The 23,285-nt window shown below is 42.0% G+C and overlaps 1 long non-coding RNA gene across 1 annotated transcript in view; it reads left to right on the forward strand.

Moving 5' to 3' along the window:
- LOC149747281 (uncharacterized) overlaps positions 1 to 23,285 on the forward strand; it is a 368,282-nt gene that overhangs the window by 51,328 nt on the left and 293,669 nt on the right. The window lies entirely within an intron of this gene.

A 23,285-nucleotide genomic window follows, 5' to 3' on the forward strand; every position in this document is an offset into this window, starting at 1 on the left:
TAATTGTGAAGCGAATATTTTGTAGTGTGTGGAGTGCTCTGATCAGCCCTGCCCTTGCTCTCTTGTGGGATGTCAGGGTGGATGAGGCAAAATAGGAAAATACGGGAAAGTGGTGACCTGGGGGATTTGTGCTGAGCGTGCATTCCTTTCTGTCCTTCACCCCTGACAATTTTTAGTTCCAGGCCTCATCCTCATTAACCCTGCAGTAAAGGAGCCTTCTGCAAGTGGTCCTTCACGTTGCAGAATAAAAAACCTAGAATTGATTACACAATTGGAAAGGCATCTGGTAAAAACACCTTTCATTCCTTAGACATAATGAAATAGCCAAATATTGCTTAAATGTATCCATTTTTCAAGATGGAGCTGGAATGCCAGATTCTCCATGAAGCACTTACTGCATTACAAATAGTATTATTATATTGTTAGCTTTTTATAGTTTATGTTGTTATACTATTATATATATAATATATATATTATATACATAGTTTGTAGTAATATTATTATACTGATTAATATTTTAACATTAACTATATTTTATAGAGATATAATAATATGCTAGTTTTAGTATGCTAGTAGTGTTATTACCCTGTATATTAATACCTATAGCAATATTACTATTATCAAGTTGAAATAATAGTAGCTGGGTAATAGAAACAGCTGCAACAATAAAGGCTAACATTTATTGAGCACTGACCAGGCGTTATGTCCAGCCACAAGCATTATCTCATCTAATGTTAACCACCATCCTATGAAGTGGATACTCCAAGTACTCTCACTTTGCATATGAGGAAGTGAAGTTTCTCCCAGCCAGAAAATAGCGAGACAGCGATTTGAACCCAGAGTCCATTTTCCCAATTAAGAGATCACCCCTCCCCACTCCTTGGGTCCAGACCATGATCTGCACTTTTGCTGGAACACTTGATCACCGTCTGCCTCTCTTTATAATGATTTATGAGTTTCCAGCTCCTGGAGGGCAGAATGCGATTTATCTCTGAAAGCTTCAGAGCCCTTAGCCCTGTGCCCTGAACACACAGATAAGTGCTGTTCAAATGCCTGTCTGAATCGGTTAAAATTCCACGCTCCCAACAGGGTCAGGCTTGCTGATGACAGTGGCAGCCCGTCCTCTCCTGTGTGCAGCACCAGGAGAGCACTGATTGCTTACAACTTATTTCTAGTGACAGCAGAAGGTATTTCCTTCATGATTTCTATGCTCGTTTCATTCAGCAAGGACCAAGGCAACTGTTACCCAAGCATTCACAAAGCGTCAATCAGGTTTAAGATGAGTTCCATTAAACTATACAATAATAATGAGAATAGTGATCATTGAGCGCTTACCACGGGCTGAGAACTATGCTAAACCCTCTGCAAAATTAATCTCGTAATCCTTATTGAGGTAGATATTATTATCTTTTTTCCATAGACGAAAGTTGAATAACATGCCCATAGCCAGCCAGCTGGTGAGTTGCAGTGTTTTGATTTGAAATCCTGTTTGACTCCAAAGTCTATACTTTTAATCATTTAATCACTATTCTAATCAACCTATTCTTCCCTTCCTTCTTTCTTTCCTTCTTCCAAAAATATTTAACGAATGCTTCTTCTGCACTGGGCCTGTGTCAGGTGGGTAATGCAAAGGTGAGCCGATAAGACATGGTCCCTTCCCTAACAGGGTATTAGGAGAAATCAGAGGTGAAATAAATAATTATAAAATATGGTGGTTAATGCTCTGATAGAATCTACAGTGTTCTGACAACAGATGCATAACAGCCATGACAGCAGCCTGGGTACCTGCTCAGTTCTTGAAGCTCATTGAAGCTTCACAGCATCCGTTTGGGCTGCGTGTCAGTAGCCCCCTTTGTATGTGACGATGCTGAATTTCAGAGAGGGCAGAGTAATTGCTCAAGGCCACACAGACAGCAAGTGGCAAACTTGCTATAAATTCCAAAGCTTGTGCTTTCCTTACCAGACAAAGTCACCCGGAACTAATATAAAGTAAACTAACCTGAAACGGCTGCCTTTCTCCATAGTGGGCAATGTGTTTTCTACTAAATAAAATGAAGTTAAATTTTTTCCTAGCCAAACTGTCATCCCTCCACATACTTCAGAAAAACAATGTCCAAAATTCCTGCTTTTTGATAATTCTTTCTGTGAGGATATGAAGGAAACCCATAAGATAACAGATCTCATAATTTCTTCAAGTTCTGCCGTAATGGAGTTTGCTAGGAAAGTTATTCCTCAGTTCATGTTTATTCAGATTTTAAACCTTCCCTACCTTGGATTAAAAGAAAGAAGCAGTAGCTTCATTTTGGGCCATGATGAACTGATCAAGGACCAGTAGTACTAAAGGCTGAAAAAAAAATACAGAGAAATATGAAGGTCCTTGGAATACGAGGTACTTGATCGCTGGTGCAAATTTAAGGATGTGAGGTTCCATGGGGTACTCGGGCCTGAACTGTTGATACACTGGAAGTTTCGAGGCATTTAACCTCTTGCTGGTCGTCTGAATTTTCTTCTTCTTTTTTTGTAAAATAAGCACAACAGCATGGAATGGCTTCAGAGGAAGGATTAACTGTCCTAGTGCTTTGAGAATACCACATATGCCCTGGAAGAGGAGATGAAAGGGGTTCAGAGGCAATATTCTCCTGTAAGGGCAATGGAAAACTTTCACTTCTCTGACAATGCTTTTGACAGGAGTTCAGGACTGCTTTTGAACCATTACTGAAACAATCAACAGAGTAGCAGAGTCACCTATGTAAGTTTTGCAAGTTTTACAGTCATTGGTCCAAATCGGCATCTCAGCTGTAATAGAAATTTTATGCGTGTACGGAGCACTGGGGCTCAATAGTTGTCTTTGCTCCTTTTGAGTTCCTGACATTTAATGCTGTAGTGGTTTCAGAGGGTCCAACAAAGCTTTTTCCCAATAGAAGTCTCTGCTAGCTTCCCGCTGTCCCTCGCCTGTGGTCTGCCCATCCACCCAGAGACATTCGTAAGCCCCAGCACTCTCAGGACATATCACACATTCTGAACTGCACCCTGAATTTTCGTGGTATCTGATTACATTTTAAAAAACTGTTCTCGTGAACAGTATTTGGATGTGAGACAGCTAATTTCCTGCATCATGTGTGGATTTCCAGAACAATGCCAGAGGGGCTAAGAACACTCTTTCTCTGTTAACGATACAAAAATGTTTTTAGCATCTGCCCAGGGCCAGAATTTTATCTTCTCCAACATATTAAAAACACTACGCCGGAGAGCCTGTGTTAAAGAAAGAGCATTTAATTAGTCAAGTGCTTTTGAAATCATCTTTTTGAGTTCTGAGATAGCATTGAAGAATAAAGGGCCCCAAGTGGCACTGACCCTGATTACTTGAAAGCAAAATTTAAGCGGAAAAGTCTGGTTTTCCTCTGCCCCTTTTCTTTTAACCCCCTTCTCTCCACGATTTACTCATTAGTTAAAGGTCAGCAATAGTTGGCTGATGTGGTAGACTGTTAATACATTGTGCTAGTGAAGGTCATTTTCATCTGACCAGTGTCCAAGCTAGTTCAGATTCAGAACTAAGCCATCATTTACTGTTTTTCTCATTACTCTCTAAAAGTATTCAGACATCCAATATTTTTTTAAAAAGAAGGCATTGATCTTCTGTGTAAGGAAAAGACAACCCTGAGTGAGGCTTATCACAATTTCTTGTGAGAGATGATGTGTTGTGAAAAAGTTCAGCAAGGGATTTGTTAGCCTTGCATGATATAAAATTTGGGATCTGAGGGATCATGCTATAAGTAAGAGGTTATAAACAGGTGACCCACAGGCTACATGGAACCCATAGATGTGCTTTGTTTGGTCTGCAGAGAACTTTCATCCAGCCTTTTAAAATGGGAAGAAAGAAAATATAGGAGAACATCATTATGACCTTGGGCTAGCCAAAAATTTCCTAGATAGAACACCAAAATCATGACCCATGGAAAAAAAACAGAAGTTTTTTTTCTGGCAAAATTAAAAACTTATGTTTTTGGAAGACACTGTTACGAGAATGAAAAATGAGTCATGTACTGGGAGAAAATATTTGAAAATCACATATCTGATAAAGGACATGTATAGAGATTACATAAAGAACTCTCGAAACTCAATAATACAAAAATAAAAACCCAATATAAATGGGTAGAAGATTAAATAGACACTTCACCAAAGAAGGTATATGGACAGCAAGAAAACACATAAAAAGGTATTCAACTGAAGTGGTCGTTAGGGGAATGCAAATTAAAACCACAGTGAGATATTACTTCACAGCTATTAAAATGGCTAAAATTTTTTTTAAAAAATGGCTAAAATTAAAAAGACTGGCCATACCAAGTGTTAGCAAGCATGCAGAGCAATGGAACTCTCATACACTGCTGGTAGGAATGTAAAGTGGTAACAGTCATTCTGGAAACAGTTTGGTAGTTTCCTAAAAGGTTAAATATTTAGCATATACATATATGCTTATAAAGTTGTATATTTTATTTTTATTTTATTTTTTTAGTGAAGTATAGTTGATTTATAATATGTCAGTTTCAGGTGTACAACATAGTGATTCAATATTTTTACAGATTATACTCCATTTAAAGTTATTACAGAATAATGGCTATATTTCCCTGTGCTGTATAATATATCCGCTTATTTATTTTATACAGAGTAGTTTATATCTCTTACTCCCTATCTTGCCCCTCCCTCGTCCCCTCACTGGTAACAACTAGTTACCTCCAGCCCTCTATAGCTATGTGAGCCTGTTTCTGTTTTGTTATAGACATTCATTTGTTTTATTTTTTAGATTCCACATATAAGTGATAACATACAGTATTTGTCTCTCTCTGTCTGACTTACTTCACTTAGCATAATACTCTCTGGGTCCATCCACATTGCTGCAAATGGCAGTTTTTCATTCTTTTTTATGGCTGAGTAATATTCCATTATATATACTTACCACATCTTCCATTCATTTGACGTGCTTATCAAGTTGTATATTTTAAATATGTGCAATTTATTATTTGTCAATTATATTGCAATATAGCTGTTAAAAGTTGGCATATTACATCTAAATTTTTTGGATATTGGGTTTCACTTACAAACTAAACAGGACACCAACAGGCTAGAGCAGGGGAGCCATGGCTTTCATTTGACAGGATGTCTCTCTTGTGTTCACTGTGAACTAAACTAGTTCTGCTTCACTTATTGAGGTTGCCTGCTCGGCCTTCGCAGGCTTTCAACTCTAGATCCCTAGGCTGCCATGCCTCTTGCAGGCATCTGAGTTTGCACATGTTCTCCTTGCTCCCCAGATTAAGTCCCCTTTAGATAAGTTTTTCAAGTGTAAGCCTGGTGTCAAAGATCACTAAGACAGAAGAGAATTAGGGAATTTTTGAGGCTGAAACACTTGTCTTGGGTCCCACCTGCAACCTGAGACAATTGTTCCCTTACCTGCTCAGGAGGCTGATTTCACCTCTTCAGCTCGTAAATAACGGTGGTCAGTATCAATCAAAGGAATGCTTTATTAAAAGAAAAGAAGAATTGATAAGGCATTTCTGTCTTCCATAGCTAAAATCACAGGGCTTAAAAGTTGAGCAGGGCATTTCCCAGTATGACACTCTGTCAGTCCTTGGATGAAGAGTCTCTTCATGCTGGGACTCGATTGGCCTGACAGTGTCCCACAGTCCCCATTGCTGCTTCTAGGGTACCTGTTTGCTTCACTAGAGCCTCTGACAAATCGCCTTGTGTTCCCTAGATTTTGGCACAGGGAACTCAGGAATCTCTGTGCTGATCTGAGCGATAGTTAGAACCCTTCCAGAACTCAGAGCCAGATTAGGACTTCCCTTTTTTTTGAGCTCTATGCCTTCTGTTTATGGCTCAGCTGCCTCAGCAGACTTGGAGACCCCAGAATGGGGTCATCGTGTCTGCTCAGCCGGATACAGCTCAGTCCTTTGATGTCAGAACTTGGTCTAGACCACAGGTTAACAGCACACTAAGTGACTGAAACTCCCTCGTGACTGAAACTCCCTCGAATCCCAGTGTGCTTTCCATCTGTCTACAGTGGAATTCTGTAACACTTCCTCAAGGGACCACTTCCTATTTACTCGGGTGCTGATTTACTCCTGGGTTTCTCTTTCAGAAGAGTCTCAGGCCTTTGCCATCTTTGGGTATTCATTCCTCATGGAGCCTACCTTCAAGTTTCTACATCCTTATTTTTCTTTTTTAAGAGCTGATCTTGCCATGTTGGCTAAAAGGAAATTTCCCATCATTTTGAAAATCAAAGCCCTGCAGTAATCTCGGTTTTCATTAGGCATCTGCCTCCATCTAAAATCTGCCTTCTTTAAATTAAGGGATTTCATCTGAGACTGGAGAACATCCTTGACTTTCTGTTTCTATCAAAACATGTATAAATGCTGCCTATCTAAAGAAGTGTATGATATTTCTACAAGTGCAAATGGTGTAACACAAAGCTTGGAGACTGGAAGTGAAAAGGGAGTAACTCAGCTTGAATCCGTTTCTGGCCAGATGAAATTTAGAAGACACCCCTTTTGTTATTATTATTTTATTCTTTTTGAGTGAATAGCTCTAGTCCCTTTGAAATGAGTGTCAGTTGGTAAGCAGAAGCATGCATGAGTACACTCTCTGTTCCACACTCGTGGAGGGACAAAACAGTGGTCTAACTAAAGCTTAAATTGTGAGAATGTATACACAGAGTCAGATATGATGGCTTTAAATTAATCACGATGGTGGCCACGTCATATTTTTCAATAAAGGGGCCAGCTTCCACTTTCTGAAACATGTCTGGAACTCTTCTTTTTTGCTAGTTTTTGTAAAACCTGCATTGGACTATTTTGAAGGTCCTCAAGAATGTAAAACTCTTTTTTTTTTAAGAGTTTGACTTTGGGATCTGTTATGGGTTGAATAGTGAACCCTCAAAATTCACATCCACCTGGAACCTCAGAACGTGATCTTATGTGGAAATAGGGTATTTGCAGTATAGTTAAATTAAGAAGAGGTCATAGTAAATTAGGGTGGGCCCTAAACCGTATCAAACGGGAGTCATTATAAGGAGAGTAGAAGAGACACAGAGACAGAGATGCACAGGGAGGATGCCATGTGATGATGAAGGCAGAGATTGGAGAGCTATGTCTACAAGCCGAGGGACATCAAGGATTATTAGGGACCATCAGAGCTAGGAAGAGGCAAAGAAGGATCCTCCCCTAGAGCCTTTAGAGAGAGAGCATGGCCTTGCTTCTGAAACGTTGATTTTGGACTTAGCCTCCAGAACTGTGAGAGGATTTCTGTTGTTCAAGCCACCCAGTGTGTAGCACTGGGTGACAGCAGCCCTAGGAAACTAATATGGGAACTAAGTTGGATGTCTGAAGGAGTAATCAAGCTGAGTAATTCTGCTGCTAGTCAGAAAAACTCCATGATTACCTAACAAGACTGTTTTTATCCTATCGATCTAAAACTGAACTTAGATGACGCAAGGAATGGCTGCCTTTGGTGGCCAGCACGCTAAGACTGGCGCTTTTTAGCATTATATCATTGATCCTCCTAAAACTGTAGTGTAATAGCTTATTTCCATTTTACAAGAGTAAAAAATCTAAGGAGTTGATAGGTTAGGAAACTTGACTATGCTCGTGCAGCTGGTGATGGTCAGAATTCAAAGTTTATGCTTCTTTAACTACATCACCCTACATCGCAATGTCTGAAGAAGCCTTCCAAAAATGTTTGAGCAATAGACACATCTCTGAACTAATTGTACCATACCCCAAGGTGATGGATTTGCAGAACAGCTCTCTTGAACAGTAAGTTCTGGTATTTTTGTTTAAAAGATTCCCTGTCATTACTTTATAACCACACCTTATCTATATTATGTTGAATTCTTTGCCTGCCTAACTTATATTATCACTCCCTGAGGAGGGACTGGGACTTCTTTTCCATCTTGCACAGAACTGAAGAAGCTGTCAACGCTTAGTAAATACTCAGTATCCAAGCCAGCACAGTGATCCCTACAAATTATGACCCTCGGGCTAGAAGACAAAAAAAAAAAATATCCTGTTGTGCAATTTTCCACTCTTTTAGTAATCTTAACAGTGTGGGTCATGTTAGTCCTAGTTTAATATTATAATCCAAATAACATTTGACTGAATACAGAGTGAGGCTAGGGGATCACCTAGGCCATGTATTCTAAGACAATTCATGGTAGCCGGCTGGGCTGTTTTGACCTTTCCAGTATTTGCAGACTGGCTGGTCTTTCTGTCCCTCCTCTGCCTACATGGCACATACCACGCACATAATATTAGAACAATGGTAACATTTTAATTTTTTTCTTCTTTTTTAATCTTGTGGAGAAGGACCAGCTGAGCCTTGTGGGTTGGGTACGTTGAGGACCAGCTTACATGTTTGCTGGCATTCCAATCCGAGAGGAGTCGGGCTTAAGTGTGTCCATGTCCTCTCCTCAACTGTGAATCTTTGTCATTCTCTGTCCCCAAAGAAATTGGCTCACCCCATGTAGAAGGGGTTATTTACAAACTGCCTTCAAGACTTCACATTTCCCTTTTTCTGTGTGTGAGTGTGTCTGGGTGAGGCATGTGCTGGTGTTCATGACGTGGCACAGAGGGAGGATGGCCTATGTTTGGTGCTAAGGGCGACCTTTCAGTTGAGCTCAATCTGAAAATCCTCAAATATTAATAACTCCTCTAAGAAGCATTTCTAGACTATGCACTTGATTTCATGCCTCCTTCTTTTAAACCTTTCTTTTTCTGAAATGAAACCTTTGACTTCTTTCCCTTCATTCCCCAACCTTCCCTTCCTATAGAATCAGTTGTACCTATTTTTTTCTTGTGAATATCAATTTCATTGTCTCTTGTTTTGTCACACTTTGTATTCAGAATTGTTTAATAATTAGTTGCTTTCAAGGTAAAATTCAGAAGCCTTGGCTTATCCTTCGAGGCCTACCACAATCCTCAATCCCCTCCTAACTTGCTTGTATAAAATTCATTCATTCATCCATCCATCCATCCATCCATCCACTGAGCAAAACTTTGTCGAATATCTAACAAGTGTCAAACATTGTACTATGTGTGGATAACAGAGTGGCAACACAGAGAAGACTGGTCCTTCTTCTCATGCAGCTTATAGGCTAGTAGCAAAATGGAACAATGAACATGATCATGCAGTGCAACAAGCTCTATGATAGAAAGCACGGGGGGCTATCAGAGAACATAGGAGAGACATAGAACCTGGACGCTGAGGCCAAGGGACTCTACAGAGGAAGTGCTATCTAGGCTGAAATCTGACCTGTAAATAGGAGTCAGCCAGGTGAGAGCCAGGGGAAAAGTTTTCTTGGTGAGAAATACCATGTCTGAAGCCCAGAGGTGAGACCATAGCACACTTGGGAATTGAAAGAGGTTCAGTGTAGCTGGAGGGCAGAGTGGCGTAGGGCTGGAAGGTCAGGATTGGGGGCAGAAAACAGATCCTGCTGGACTTGAAAACCTAGTGAGTTGGGACTTTGATCTAAGGTCAGTGAGGAACCACTTTAAACCCTTTTAAACAGGTGAGAAAACTGATAAGATTTATCTTTAAAAAGATTATTCTTGCTCCCTTGAGGACAGTGGATCAGAAGAGTGCAAGATAAAGGGACTGGAAACCCAACTGCAGGCTACAATCCAGACAAGAGATAATTGTAGGAACCAGGAGTAGAGAGAGCAAGAGATGTAGACAGATTAGAGATGTTTAGATGTCAGGCGGGTCCCAAATATGTCACACGATTGCACTCACACTCTATGTTCCCTGCCAGGTAAGCCTTGCTCCTTCTATCCACAGATTCAAGTTCTACTACACTGAGGCTCTCTCTATGTGAAGTCTTCTCTAATTTTCAACCCCAGTACCTGTATGAATGCTTGCAGGATTTTTTTCTCTGCACCCCCTTATTTCACAAAGAAAATTAATTTACAATGTCAGTTCTTGTTTCCTTAGCATATTTATTTTCTCAAGCGGATGGCGAGCAATATGGGTGGAAATCATGTTGATACATCTCTTTACCTTCCTCCCCCTCAGTATTTCCCACTTCATCTTGTGCAGGTGGATGAACCATAACATAAATATCTGTCCTGTTGACCAACTGTGTTGCTACTCCACTTCCAAAAATTCTCCAGGTGGTTCTCCTTCAGGTTTCACGTCAGACGACACAACCAACCAATCTAGTAGTTCGGTCATTCATTTATTCATTACCTTGTGCTTTTATTCATTCACTCAGCATATACTTATTAAATGCACTATTCGAGAGCTGACCTTTTACTAAACTATCCATTTCATTTGGGGTACTGTGCTTTTTATCACAGAGCCAGACCACTTCTCCTGTTTGCCATAAAAAATGAGGATTAAATGTACTGGAAATGTTTTTCTGCTGTAAGCATAGCTGAGCCCATGGTACCCAGATGAGCCATCTTATGGCATGGGAAGGAGCTAAGGTGCGACTGATTCCTTTGGCTTCCTAGATGGAGCGCTAGCCTTCTGTAGTTAGCAAATGTCTTGCCCAAGGGACTTAAACCTTGGTGTTGGAATGTGTTAATTCTGAGTTAAGCCTGTCTTGATTTTTAAACTGTTTCTAATGTTTACCCAGTAGAAGTCAGAATTAAATGGCACCAGATACTCCAAAATGCATGAATCAGAAGAATGTTAGAGCCCTAAGTCAAAGTTCTTAACATAAAGAAAAATTTTGCCTTTTGCCCCTGCTGCCCGCCCAGCTCTCCGTCTGCCATCACCTTGCACTCCATATGCTGCCAGGAACAGGCACCGGACTCACTGTGGTTTGGTAGTGAAGCTTCTGAGTTCCAAGATTCTTCTGAACTGTGCTTGCTGTGATTTTTATGCTAGCATTGAATCAAAGATCTTTTTTGGCAAAGAATTTGCCATATATGATTAAAAATAATTTAGGGGGCAGGATTTCTACCAGGAATTGAACAAACAATGTACTGTCTTATGCTGGTTCCAAATTCCTAATGCATCTGCTTTGTACAGTCCCTGTTTCATAAAACTACAATTCCTCATTTGTCTGAGTTCTTTCTGCTTGTGTGCTAGCAGAGTCACACCCCTTTATTTTTGGACCTAAAGGCACCTTCCCAAGTTTGGGAAAGCCTCTTACTTGAAGTCACAGAAGCCCTAAATAATGCAGTTGTTGCAAGCTTCCTTGTTCAACATTTAGCAAGCTACCCCATCGCTTTTCCCGATCAGGGCAGATGTTGTAAAACGGCTGACTCCTCAGCCAGTTGGCTGAAGAGACCTCCCAGTCCCTGATCCATTTTCCTGCCAGAGCCACCAGCTTGGAGTTTGATACCTTTCCTAGTTTCTCTCTAGAAACTCCCCAGTTGAACAGATGTGGCCACACAGCAGAAATCAGATGTTTTAGATGTTTAATTATTTTTATCTGAAGGTGCATCCTGAGTTTGTGAATCAACCTGTAGAAATCTCTAGGTTCAACACGCTTTTGTTCTGGGCCTCAATCTCTCAGCTACGATCCTAGAGGTTTTCCTGATATGCTGATGCCTCATTTAAACTTAGATATTTCTTGATTTTGTTTGTTTTTGATACCAGATCTTTATAGCGTTAGGTCACTTTAGCTGGCACGTAACAAAATCCTAGCCTAAACTGGCTTGAACAAAAAGGCAATTTATTGGCTTACCTAACCCGGAAAGTTCAAGGAGGAAGGTAGGGCGCAGGTTGATTCAGGGCTCACAGGGGATTCTCAGGACTCAGTTTCTCTCCATTTCTGGGCTCTGCCTCCTGCTAGCTGCTTTCGTCCCATGTTTCATGTGCAGGAGTAGTAGCAGTTGGCAGTAGTATTGTAGATACATCCTCTAATTTTCAGGTCCTGTGGAAAAAAGTGTCCCAAGATGTTCAATAAAATTCTGAACCTATCATTAACCAGAGTTTTTTTCACATACTCATCCTGAACCCATCACTTTGGCTAGGCTTAAGCTGGTTAGTGTAGAACATCCTGATGTGGTAGTCCTGGTAAAGAGTCCTAAACACAACAAAACAGAAGAACTACCCACCTCAACTCCCAGCTGGAGTGGGGAGCCTCTTTTTCTCTTTCCTTTACCCGCAAAGAATCCAGGTTGGCTTTAAAGGAGAGCCGACCCTCTAAAACCACTTAAGACCCAGTTATCAAGGTCTGAATGAACCATCATTATAAACATGTATATATTATTTTTACATTAATTGTCACTACTTTGCTTTTCTGTTTCTTTATTGTGGCAGAATTTGTTTTTCAGTTTTCTTTTCAGTTTTAGCTTTAGTTTTCTTTCCATTATGCCATATTTTAAAAATGGGGTAGTCTAGACTACATTTCCAAAATCCTTCTTTTAGAAAGTTCATTTGTCACTTTAGATGCCATTTGTAGAGGCTGAACAAATGAGTAGAATATATTAGCTTTTATCTTTTAATAAAGATTATGTAAAATTCAACTGTTAAAGAGATCTGCTAGCATTATTTTAAATGTGACATTTTGTCTGAATTGAGACTAAGCAGAGATTAGCATAAAAAAATCCTATAAAAGTGTTTGAGAAATTTGACTTAGTCAAGGTACTTTATATTGGCCTCCACACAATTGACCCAGAGCATTCTTCTTCCATCTCTTTGCTCCCCTCATCCTTATATGCTGGTCTAAGAGAACACCAAAACTTATCCATGGTAGTTATTCTTAATTTTGTTTTATAGGCCTAAAATTCCAGTTATACCACACACATGAAATTTAAATAGAAATTTAAATAGAAGTGAGAAAACTCCTACTGCCTCTATTATTATTATTATTACAATTGTTATTACTAATAATTATACTAATGATGGCTACCAATTATTGATTGCCGACTCTGTGCTAGTGACCAGAGAAGGTACTAAGATTCATAATTTAATTGAATATCGTCAACAACCTATGAGATAGGTAACACAACCAGTAAGTTACAAGCCTTGAGAGTTAAATACAAGTCTGCCTAATTTCAAAGCTCACGATTTTTGTTTGGCTCCTGTTAACTGATAGACTAGTCTTTAGGTCTATGCAACAGAAATAACGTTGCCTTGGGAAGTCCTTTTCCCTGGCCCTGATTGACCCATTCTGGAGAGAGGCTTCATTCACTTGGATGGCAGATAATGTGTCCTATGTGGCTGCTCTTCACATTTAGACCCTTCATTATGTCAGTCCTCACACAGGCAAGCCATCTGTACATTTTGCTATTTGATCATTACTTTGTTATGTTTGGTAAGGAAGAGATTAAGGATCTTGCTTAAGATGAGTCGGAAATGGTTGTAGTGTTCACAAAAGCTACATATTTCTATCTTGTGTCTTAATTGCTGGATAAACAGGGATGAATCAATCCATTCCTGGACTTCAGCACACTGTTATGGCCAGCAAGAATTCCATTAACAGTAGGCTCGAAGTACCAAGGCATCAGATGGGAAAGGCTCTTCAAGGAGAGTAGCTTTGCTCAAACTGCCTTAAGCAAACAAGGGAGTTCGTTCGGCTAACATCATTGCCAAGTTCAGCAGCGTCAACTTCAGGCATAGCTAGGTCTAGGGGCTCAAAGAATGTCATCAGACATCTGGGTCTCTCTACCTCTCGTCTCTGCTGTCCTCTCTTGACTTAGTACTCCAGATGACAGGAGGGCCCAGAGAGGCCTCACACTCACATTCTATCAGCTTTCAAATCTGGCACAAAGACAGTATCTCTTTCCTAAGAGTACTAGCCAAAATCCTGAGAATGACACTTCGGCTTGGCTTGGGTAATACACCCACCTCCTAAGTCAGTTACTGAAACTGAGGGAAAGAACTGGCCGGGCCTTTGTTGTATACTGTCCTCTGGAGCATGGGAGTGGGTTGAATCCCTCCAGAACCATAAATTCTGGAAATGTGTAGAACGATGGTTTTCCAAAAGAAAGTCAGGAAGAAGGGAAACCAAAGCAAGAAACCAACCAGCCAAACAACAGCAGCCATAAAAACGCAGGTGTCCATCATACTTCTTCTAGAACACAATTTCTCTATCTGGAAATAAATCCAATGTCAGAATCCTGAGCTGCTCGGTACCCACTGCTGGAGGGAAGCAGGCAGAGAAAGATGTGTTATGTGGGCTGCTGCCCAAGCATTAGTTAGGGTAACAGAGATGGACTCTGTGCATTCTAGTGACCCAGGAGGCCTGGAGGCTACAGTAACTAAGATGAGAGTGTGTTCCAACTGGGAATGTTTTCCAGTTAGGGGGATGGGTGAGAGAGAGCAAGATCTGTCCTGAGGAAAAACAGATTTATGTTCAAACATCCATTTGGGGTGATGATTAAACAAGACATTTAGAACACTTCCAAGCCCCTGCTGGGCTGTGCTCTTAAGATGTGACATTTGGGAGATAACACCCACTGTTACTAGTGCCCAGAAAATAAGGATGAAGTGGCAAAAAGTACATCAAACAATACAGGACAGTCAGGAACAGGAGTGATGTGGTGGCACTGAGTTAATTAGAGGGCTTTTGGAAGGGTGTGGATTCATAGAGTTGGCGGAAATCGCTTTTTCATCAGTTGAGTAAAAATATTAAAAAGATTTGGATTTATGTTTCAACATTTTCAATAAAAAAGAAAGATAACAACCCCCCCCTCCCAAATCGTGTCTTCCCACTGGTAGAAAGTGATCCTCACTCTATGAGTGGTATTTGATATAGAAAGCCAAGAAACCTTTGGTTCAGAGTAGGGGATACTAGGAACATAGTAATAAATAATAGAATAAATTACAGGCCATCCAGGAAAATAAAATAGATGGCCTCAGCTATAAAGAGAAACCCAAGTTAAGAAGCTGCTCTTGGAGTAGAGTAGTTATAGATCAAATAAAAATTCTTATGACTTTTTTAAACTCAGAAATTTAATTCAGTTGGATGTTAGAGAAAAACTCTTGTTGCTTTCAAATTTTAAAAAGGGGGAGAAAAAAATAAAAAGGTACCCTATTTTCTGGTTTCCTGTACTGTGAATAGTGCCAGAGATCTGGGCTCCAGGGCTAATGGATGCCACCTGGAATGGGTGCCCAGGCCACTTACAACCAGCCCTCAGCAGGGACTAAAGTCAGCACCTCCTCCATCCTCAAGTGGATGTCGGCTAAAGCAACCAGCCCTGTGCCTGTCAAAATATAAGCTAAGGATGGCGAATGGGATTAGAGCAGGAGCATAAGACCTTAGATGTTCCCAAGAAAAATGAATCGTATAAGGCCTGGCCTTGGGTGATCTGCAGCACATTAATCCCGCCTTTCCACAGTGGTGGGCGGGCTGCTGGCGATGTGGGCTGTAGATGGGAAGCACACTTTCCTGGGGTTTTGTTCTATTCTCCAGGCTCCTCTTAGGCACCAGAAGTATTCATTTCCTGGCACACGTGGGGATTTGGAATGCGGGTGTCCAATTCGCTCTTTGGACAGCTTGGACAGCTGGCTGGGCCCTGGAATATTTGAAAGGGCCAGTGGGAACCCACTGTTATGCGAGATTATGCCTGACCCAGCCGTCCTGTCTTTCTGACTCTGCAACACAATCATGGCCCTCAATTGACCTCTCCTTCCTCGATTCTCCTACTTCTGACCATTCCAAACGTTGCTGCCAGATACGTCTTCTTAAATCACCATTTAAAGTTGTGAACCCTTGTCTCGAAGGTTGGCAGGGACTCTTCTTTGTTTCCAGGAGAGTTTTGAATATCTCCATCTCAGTCAGGCCAGTGTCCCAACCCCAGCATCCTTCAAACACTCTGCTCATGCCTCCCTCCAAATCTTTGCCCATCTCTTCCCCTGGGCTGGAATGTTCCCTTGCACCCCTCACCCCCCTGCATCTACCTGCCCTGTCCAGACCACCCCAACTCTCAGGGTTTTCGTCAATAGATTGCTTACATTGTACAGTATCGACACAGCTCTTTGGACAATTAATTGTGCCCTTTTTCTCTTTTTATTTTTAGCACATTTTTATATACTTACGTTGATGAGACTATCAATTTCTTCCTCTCTTGTATCTCCCAGAGCAATGATCACACAGGAGATATTTTAAAATTATTGAGTAAATGAATACATAACTGAGGGGCATTGATAGCACTAAAAAATTCTTGTGATTCAAGTAAAACAGGTTAGAAAAATTACAGCCTACCCCCAACCTTGCTATTTCAAAATCTGAATTTGATCTACTAGTAGGTCAGTGTGCCCTTTGTACCACTTGTTTTAATTTGCAGCAAAAAAAGATACTAGAAACATCTTTCATCAGCAGAATATTTCTACTGTCCATCCTTTACTTAGAAACCTCTAGTGATTTTTTATCAGTACAACATTAATAACAAGCTAGCCCCTCGAGTTCTCTGTTCTCCCGACTCCTTGCTTTGATCGGCTCCCGCAAGCTCATCTGGTTCCTACCTCATTCCACGTCCTGGTTCCAGCCTCATTTTCAAGGAGGCTTGAGCAGCCAGTCTTTGCCCCTTCCCCCTCCCAGTCAGATGGCTGCCTTCCCTGCCCCCTGGGCAAAGAACTACGGCCTTCTGAAGTTTTATCTTTTTTTTTTTTTAATTTTTTTTTTATTTGTCTACTAGCTCCCTAGGTTATTTCAACCATTTTCATGGATTTATTTTATAAACTTATTTATTTTATTTTTGGCTGTGTTGGGTCTTCGTTGCTGCGTGCGGGCTTTCTCTAGCTGCGGTGAGTGGGGGCTACTCTTTGTTGCGGTGCGCGGGCTTCTCATTGCGGTGGCTTCTCCTGTTGCGGAGCACGGGCTCTGGGCGTGTGAGCTCAGTAGTTGTGGCTCACGGACTCTAGAGTGCAGGCTCAGTAGTTGTGGTGCACGGGCTTAGTTGCTCCGCGGCATGTGGGATCTTCCTGGTCCAGGGCTCGAACCTGTGTCCCTGCATTGGTAGGCGGATTCTCCACCACTGTGCCACCAGGGAAGCCCCATGAAGGTTTTTTTTTTTTTTTTTTTTTTGTGGTACGCATGCCTCTCACTGTTGTGGCCTCTCCCGTTGCGGAGCACAGGCTCCGGACGCGCAGGCCCAGTGGCCATGGCTGACGGGCCCAGCCGCTCCGCGGCATGTGGGATCTTCCTGGACCGGGGCACGAACCCATGTCCCCTGCATCAGCAGGTGGACTCTCAACCGCTGTGCCACCAGGGAAGCCCCCCCTCACCCCCATGAACTTTTATCTTTAAAGCTGTGTAAAAGCTCCTCTAAAGCTGGAGTACCAAAGTGGGGGAGGTTCAGAAATCTGATTTACCATTCGGTGTCTATGACTTGTTGAGATTAAAAAAATAAACAAAAGCAGGCATATTTGAAACATTAAAGACACATCAATTACTTCCAGCTTGTGCTATTTCCTTTTGAACTCTCATCTTGTGAATGTTATTGTCTCCCTGCTCCTGAGTGCCTTTGTCCCCTTCTTGGGTCTGAGCCCACCCTTCAAGGGAATCTCCCCCAGGGAACAGGAAGCCAGGGAAAGTGTAGCCGTCCCTGAACCAAGCTGGCGCCCTGATGGCTTAGCAAACCTTGCCTGCCACTCCCTTCCTACTGACAGAGCTGGCTCTCCACATGAATGTTGGAAATCAGAGCCACGGGTGGATGGAGCATCTTGACTTCCATGGCGGCCAAGCAGCCTAAGCCCTCCACCTGACGGTCCCTGATTCACAGGTGAGGGGGCCGAAAGCCCAGAAAGAGAATAGTGCTGGTGACAGCAATTGATATGCATGAGCAGAGGCTGGAATGCATCCCTAGGTCTCATTTTCGCCTTTGGTTATCCCTTGTTTGAAAATCTGCTTTCATTCGCTTGGAGTCAACTTCAGGAAGAAGGGGAGCCTTACAGGATCTCTGGATGGTCAGGGTCAAATCTTCAGGGGGGACTTAGCCCAGGGACAGCTGAGGTCAAGTGCTGAATTCTATGATCTTCCCTGGGACTTCAGTCTCGGCCAGGACAGTACCCAACTCGTAGTGGACTTGAGCATCTGTGAGAAATGCAAAGGTTGAAAGAACATTATTGTTTAAAGGGACCTGAGAAGCCAGTCTTCTTACATAGATGAAAAACCTGGGGCCCAACACGTATGTAAAATCCTTCTTGGATTTTCTTATTCATTCATTCATGTATTCTGCAAAGATTTATTTAGTGCTTACTGCATGCAAGGCAGAGGGTCCAAGGTCCCTATGCTTGTTTGTAGCACAACTGAGACCAGCACTCAGGGATCCTCATTCCTGGCCCAGTATTGCAGTATTGTTTTCCGTACAAAATGTCATAAGCCAGCATGTTAATTAGTTACTTGGCCATTCATCAAGCTCCTACTAAATTCTAAGCACTTGTGTGTGACATAATTATTTCAATCAATTTTATACCATCCTGGAAGATGCATGATGAGGAAACCGAGGCTCTGAGAGGTAGCACACCATGTTGGGATCCTGCACTAGTAAGCGGTAGAGTTGGGATTCAGTTGGGAGTCCATTTGACTACAAAGTCCAGGCTCCATTTTCACCACGGGGCGTTAGCTTCTCAATTGCTTCCAATACTCCATGCTCTAACGGGGTCGACCTCACTCCCCACCAAGGGGATCCCCTCCTTTTTACCAGCAGACCTTTGGGAATGCAGTTTCCCTGATGGGCATGCCCTCCTTTCTTCCTCTCTCCCTTATTCTCACTTCTCCCTTGGGGCTCACACCTTGATTAGCTCATACTTCAGGAATGTTTAGAAATGATGAAATCTGGCCACCAACTTTTAACTTAGCTGAGCTTACTGTTTGGAGAGCCATCATTCCTTCAAATGTGTTTTATTTTGTCAGGTTTTACTGACAAGCCCAGGTCAGACTGGCAAACAGGATCGCTACATAAACGTTTGTCAGTGGCCCTTTAGAAAATGGAGGAAGACCTTGACCTGTCTTCTGTCCTCTTGTCTGGAACAAATTGCTACTTGCCTGGGGGAGGGTTATTTGCGATTATTCAGCCAAGTCAGGGAATGCTCTGAATAATCAGATATTCTGATGAATAGGGTTAGATTACACGGATCATCAGCTTTCAGAGAATTAGAATGAAATGCACTTAACACAGATACTGTACTAAGCACAGTATACTTTTCTTGCTGGGTTTGGTGCTGATCCTGTGAGCACCGGTTATCACTGTCAGGAGTTGAGGTGTTACGGAAAGAGCCCTAGAAACCAGGTAAGTAACCTGCTAAGTGATTCCGAGGCATTCCATCTCTCTTTTCTGAGTCCTGTTTCCTCCTCTATAAAACAAACATGTTGGATTAGATTCAGTTTGGTATACATGTTGCATGCGTGCCTTCATACTCTGCTCCTGGGCCCGTGTCAGACATCACTAATCAACTGAGGCACTTTTTCCTTTGATCACTGACAGCCTCAGGATTCCTTTACACCCAATGTTCCAGCAGCAACCCTCAGTGGACTGGAGTTGGCACATGAAATGAAGTCTATTTGCTATGGTTGAACTAGATGATCTCTAGGGTCTCAGCTTTTATAAGTTGCCTGGAGCAAGTGCATGGTGGGTAGAAAGCTGGATGGTGGATAGTTTGTGGTATTATCAAGCATTAAGTATTTGACCACTCAACTGAGATTTTTTTTTCCCCCCTCAATCCACTGAGACCTAGGCTAATGTGGCTACTGAAAGCTATGGCAGGAATCGTATCTAAAATCCTGGGTGGGTAGGTCCGAGTGACTGGTGACAAGAGAGGTCTGGTCAGCTTGGCTCAATGCCTAAGGCTCAAGTCAGCTGTTAACTTCTCTTGGAGCCCCCCTCATAGAAATAGGCAAAAGTCATTAAGCCCACATCTGAGTTCCCTCTGCCCGCAGCACTAGGCTGGGATGTGTCATTCTATGTTATGGTTAGTGCGATGTGAAATACAAAACTCCTAGTGGATTATAAGCTTCTTGGAGTCAGGGAGGAGCTTCTAGTTATCTTTTGGATTCACAGATAACAGACTGTTTAACCTCTGACAGGTTACTTAACCTCTCTCTGCCTCGGTTCTTAATTTATTAAACAGGGAAATAATAATAGTATATACTTCTGGGGTTCATGGTGCCCATCAGATGAGATCATCGATGTAAGCACTTAGAAGGCCACCTGATATATTCTTGTTGTATTATTATTGTTATAAAATCACAGCCTAGCACAACGCCTGATGAACACAGCCCCTGATGTATGTTGACTGGTTGACTTTTTAAATGACCATCAGAGGTGAACATGCACCTTTGGAGGGACTCATCCAAGAACCGTCAGGGACCTGGATATGACAGGATCTGTCCACAAGACAGTGGGGAACTGAACAGGGCAGATTTTAGTACAAAGGGTCTGAATCCATCTGCCTTTAAGGCAACCAGAAACTGCTGAAGGGAGTCACATGACAAGGGAGGAAGCTCTGCTCAGTTTTCTGGGCTCAGGAAATTTTTATTCTTTTAACTAGAATCTTCTATATATATATATATATATATATATATATATATATATATATATATAATTTTTTTTTTTTTTGGTACGCAGGCCTCTCACTGTTGTGGCTTCTCCCGTTGCGGAGCACAGGCTCTGGACGCGCAGGCTCAGCGGCCAAGGCTCATGGGCCCAGCCGCTCCACGGCATGTGGGATCTTCCCGGACCGGGGCACGAACCCGTGTCCCCTGCATCAGCAGGCGGACTCTCAACCACTGCGCCACCAGGGAAGCCCTAGAATCTTCTATCTTTTGAAGCATATTCACAAATCATAAAAGTACTTTTGTGAGAACACATCATTCTTATCTCATTGTGTCCTCAAACAAACTTGTGAGTTCAGGCCCAAGGCACTCACCCCTACATGACTAATGAGGGGAGGCTGAGGCCCAGAAAGGTTATGTGACTTTCCTAAGGACACACAGCTTGTATGGGAGGCACAGAGCCTATGCTCAGACTCCCATCTCCACAATCTCCTCTATTCTCTCTCCTTCCTGTTCTCTCCAGAAGCATAGTTCAGTTTTAGGTTTCCCAGCAGTTTATTTTTCTAAATAGCATTGAGAAAAGGCAATTTTATTAATATATTAATATAAAGAATGAGTTGATGAGTGCCTTTTATCTTCCTCAAATCCTCCAACCAAAATATTTCCACAAAAGGAGTCTACAAAACATGCTTGAGCATGATTGGAAAAAGAGGAGCGGAACAGCATCTAATGCTTAATGAAATGTATAAGGGATAGAACTGGGCTTTTATTTGAAACGCAATGTTCATTTTGCTGCCAAATAAAATAAAACAAGTATGAAACAAGAACAAACCACTGTTGGACGTGTTTCCCTAAAGACTTGGACACAATGTGAAACCAGGAATTTATATGTTGCCTTTTTAAAAAAAAATAAAGGAACATGTACCTTTTGAGTAGACATGACTTTTAGTTTTCTTTTCCATGGTGGGACTAATTTTGCAAGAGACCAAAATCGATTCATCCCTCATTCCTCCTGGAGACCAGGACATACAATAAACCCATTTTCCAAAATGGCACCCCACCATGACTTGAGATGAGTGGGGCTGGGTTTGGACACTTGAGAGCCCCCATTCTCATCATCCTATGGCTTCCCTGATTAAGATGAGGTGACCCCAAGGGGAGCCATAGCTGGCTAAGCCAACGAGATCTCTTTCTTTAGATATTTTCAATTGCAGAGAGGAGGATTCCAGCTGGTGTAAATACTTGGTAGGGAGAACATGGAGATCGGAGCTAAGATAGCTACACTGGGCCACGTTCAAAATGAGCATGCAGAGAAAAAAGGTGAGTAGAGAAAGAGAGAAAAATGGAGTAGAGACAAAAAGCGTAGTGAAGGTATGAGAAGATATGAGAAAGACTGTGTAGGTCTTGAGAAACAGAGGGACAATTTTTCGAACCCAGATTCCAACTCCAGTCTAGGAGGTCTGGCTGGACTTCTTGTCCTAAGAGTCCATAAGTTTCCATAAGTTGCCCTCATGTCTTGGCAGAGTATGATATTCTATTTGTTGGGTAAAATATTCATTAAATAACCCTCCTTCTTCCTTGGGCTACTTTGAGTGGGTTTTTGCTCCTTACATCCAGAGGCTTTGGTTGGTATCATACAGCTTTCTCTAGCTGACGTACAGGTTGGTGGGGTTCATTCCAATGATCAGGTGAGGGTTTTTTCCTCTCTTTCTTTAATGTGATGTTTTATTGTACATTTAACATGTTCCAGAATCTGTGCAAAATATTTCACTGCATGATCTCATTTAAGTCACACAACAATTGAGGTTAGTACATACAATTTAGTACACACAATAATCAGCAATAAATACTACTTTAACCCAGTTTTATAGAGTAGAAAACTAAGGATAAGGGAAAGAACAACTGGGCTTCCCTGGTGGCGCAGTGGTTGAGAGTCCGCCTGCCGATGCAGGGGACACGGGCTCATGCCCCGGTCCGGGAAGATCCCACATGCCACGGAGCGGCGAGACCTGTGAGCCGTGGCCGCTGAGCGCGTCCGGAGCCTGTGCTCTGCAACGGGAGAGGCCACAGCAGTGAGAGGCCCACGTACCGCAAAAAAAAAACAAAAAAAAAAGAGTAAGGACAACTGGTCTGACCCAAGGTCATGCAGGTAGTACCTGGCAGAGCTACTAATAAAACCTAGAACTGGGCAGGTCATTTAACATTTCTTTGCTTCAGTTCCCTAACTGTAAAATGGGGACAACAGTATTTACAAAGAAGAAATGTTTTGAGATCTAAAGTCAAGAGGTAAAGATATAAAAGTGTCTAACATGGTGCCTGACACTCAGTGCTCAATGAATCTTTGTTTAAAATAACAATAAGGCCAGGGTTCTTAACTGAATTTCACAGATGGGCTCCAGATCTGTTTACTCCCCACCAGGTTACATGCGAATTTTATGTATATGACTATGTCCACTCTTTTTTTTTTTGCTCCTGGAGAGAGTGTTTGCTTTCAACAGTTTTCACCTAGGTCGGTGCTGCCTCAACCCCACTCCCAAAGTGAAAAATATATACTTTATAGGAAGATTAAGATCCTCCTTTGCTTCCAGTCATTACTCACTCAACTCCAAGAAGGAAGAGTTTTGCAGAGTCACGGTGAGCTAGGTGGAGTTTTTGTGTGATAAGGAAACAAAAAAAATGCTCGACTTCTACTTGGGAGTCCTGGCCCTTTTGCTTATATTCCACACTGCTTCTCTCACTTGGTGATCTGTGTGGCTAAAACTGTTAACACTGGGCTGTCTTGTATTGGGGAGATATTTGAGGAGAGGTGGGGTCTCTTAGGCCTCCCCATCCCAGGCAAAATAAA

This window comes from Delphinapterus leucas, chromosome 16, assembly GCF_059928025.1.
Source record: "Delphinapterus leucas isolate spDelLeu-1000000601 "Yukka" chromosome 16, BTC_Dleu_Yukka2, whole genome shotgun sequence".
Taxonomy (NCBI): domain Eukaryota; kingdom Metazoa; phylum Chordata; class Mammalia; order Artiodactyla; family Monodontidae; genus Delphinapterus; species Delphinapterus leucas.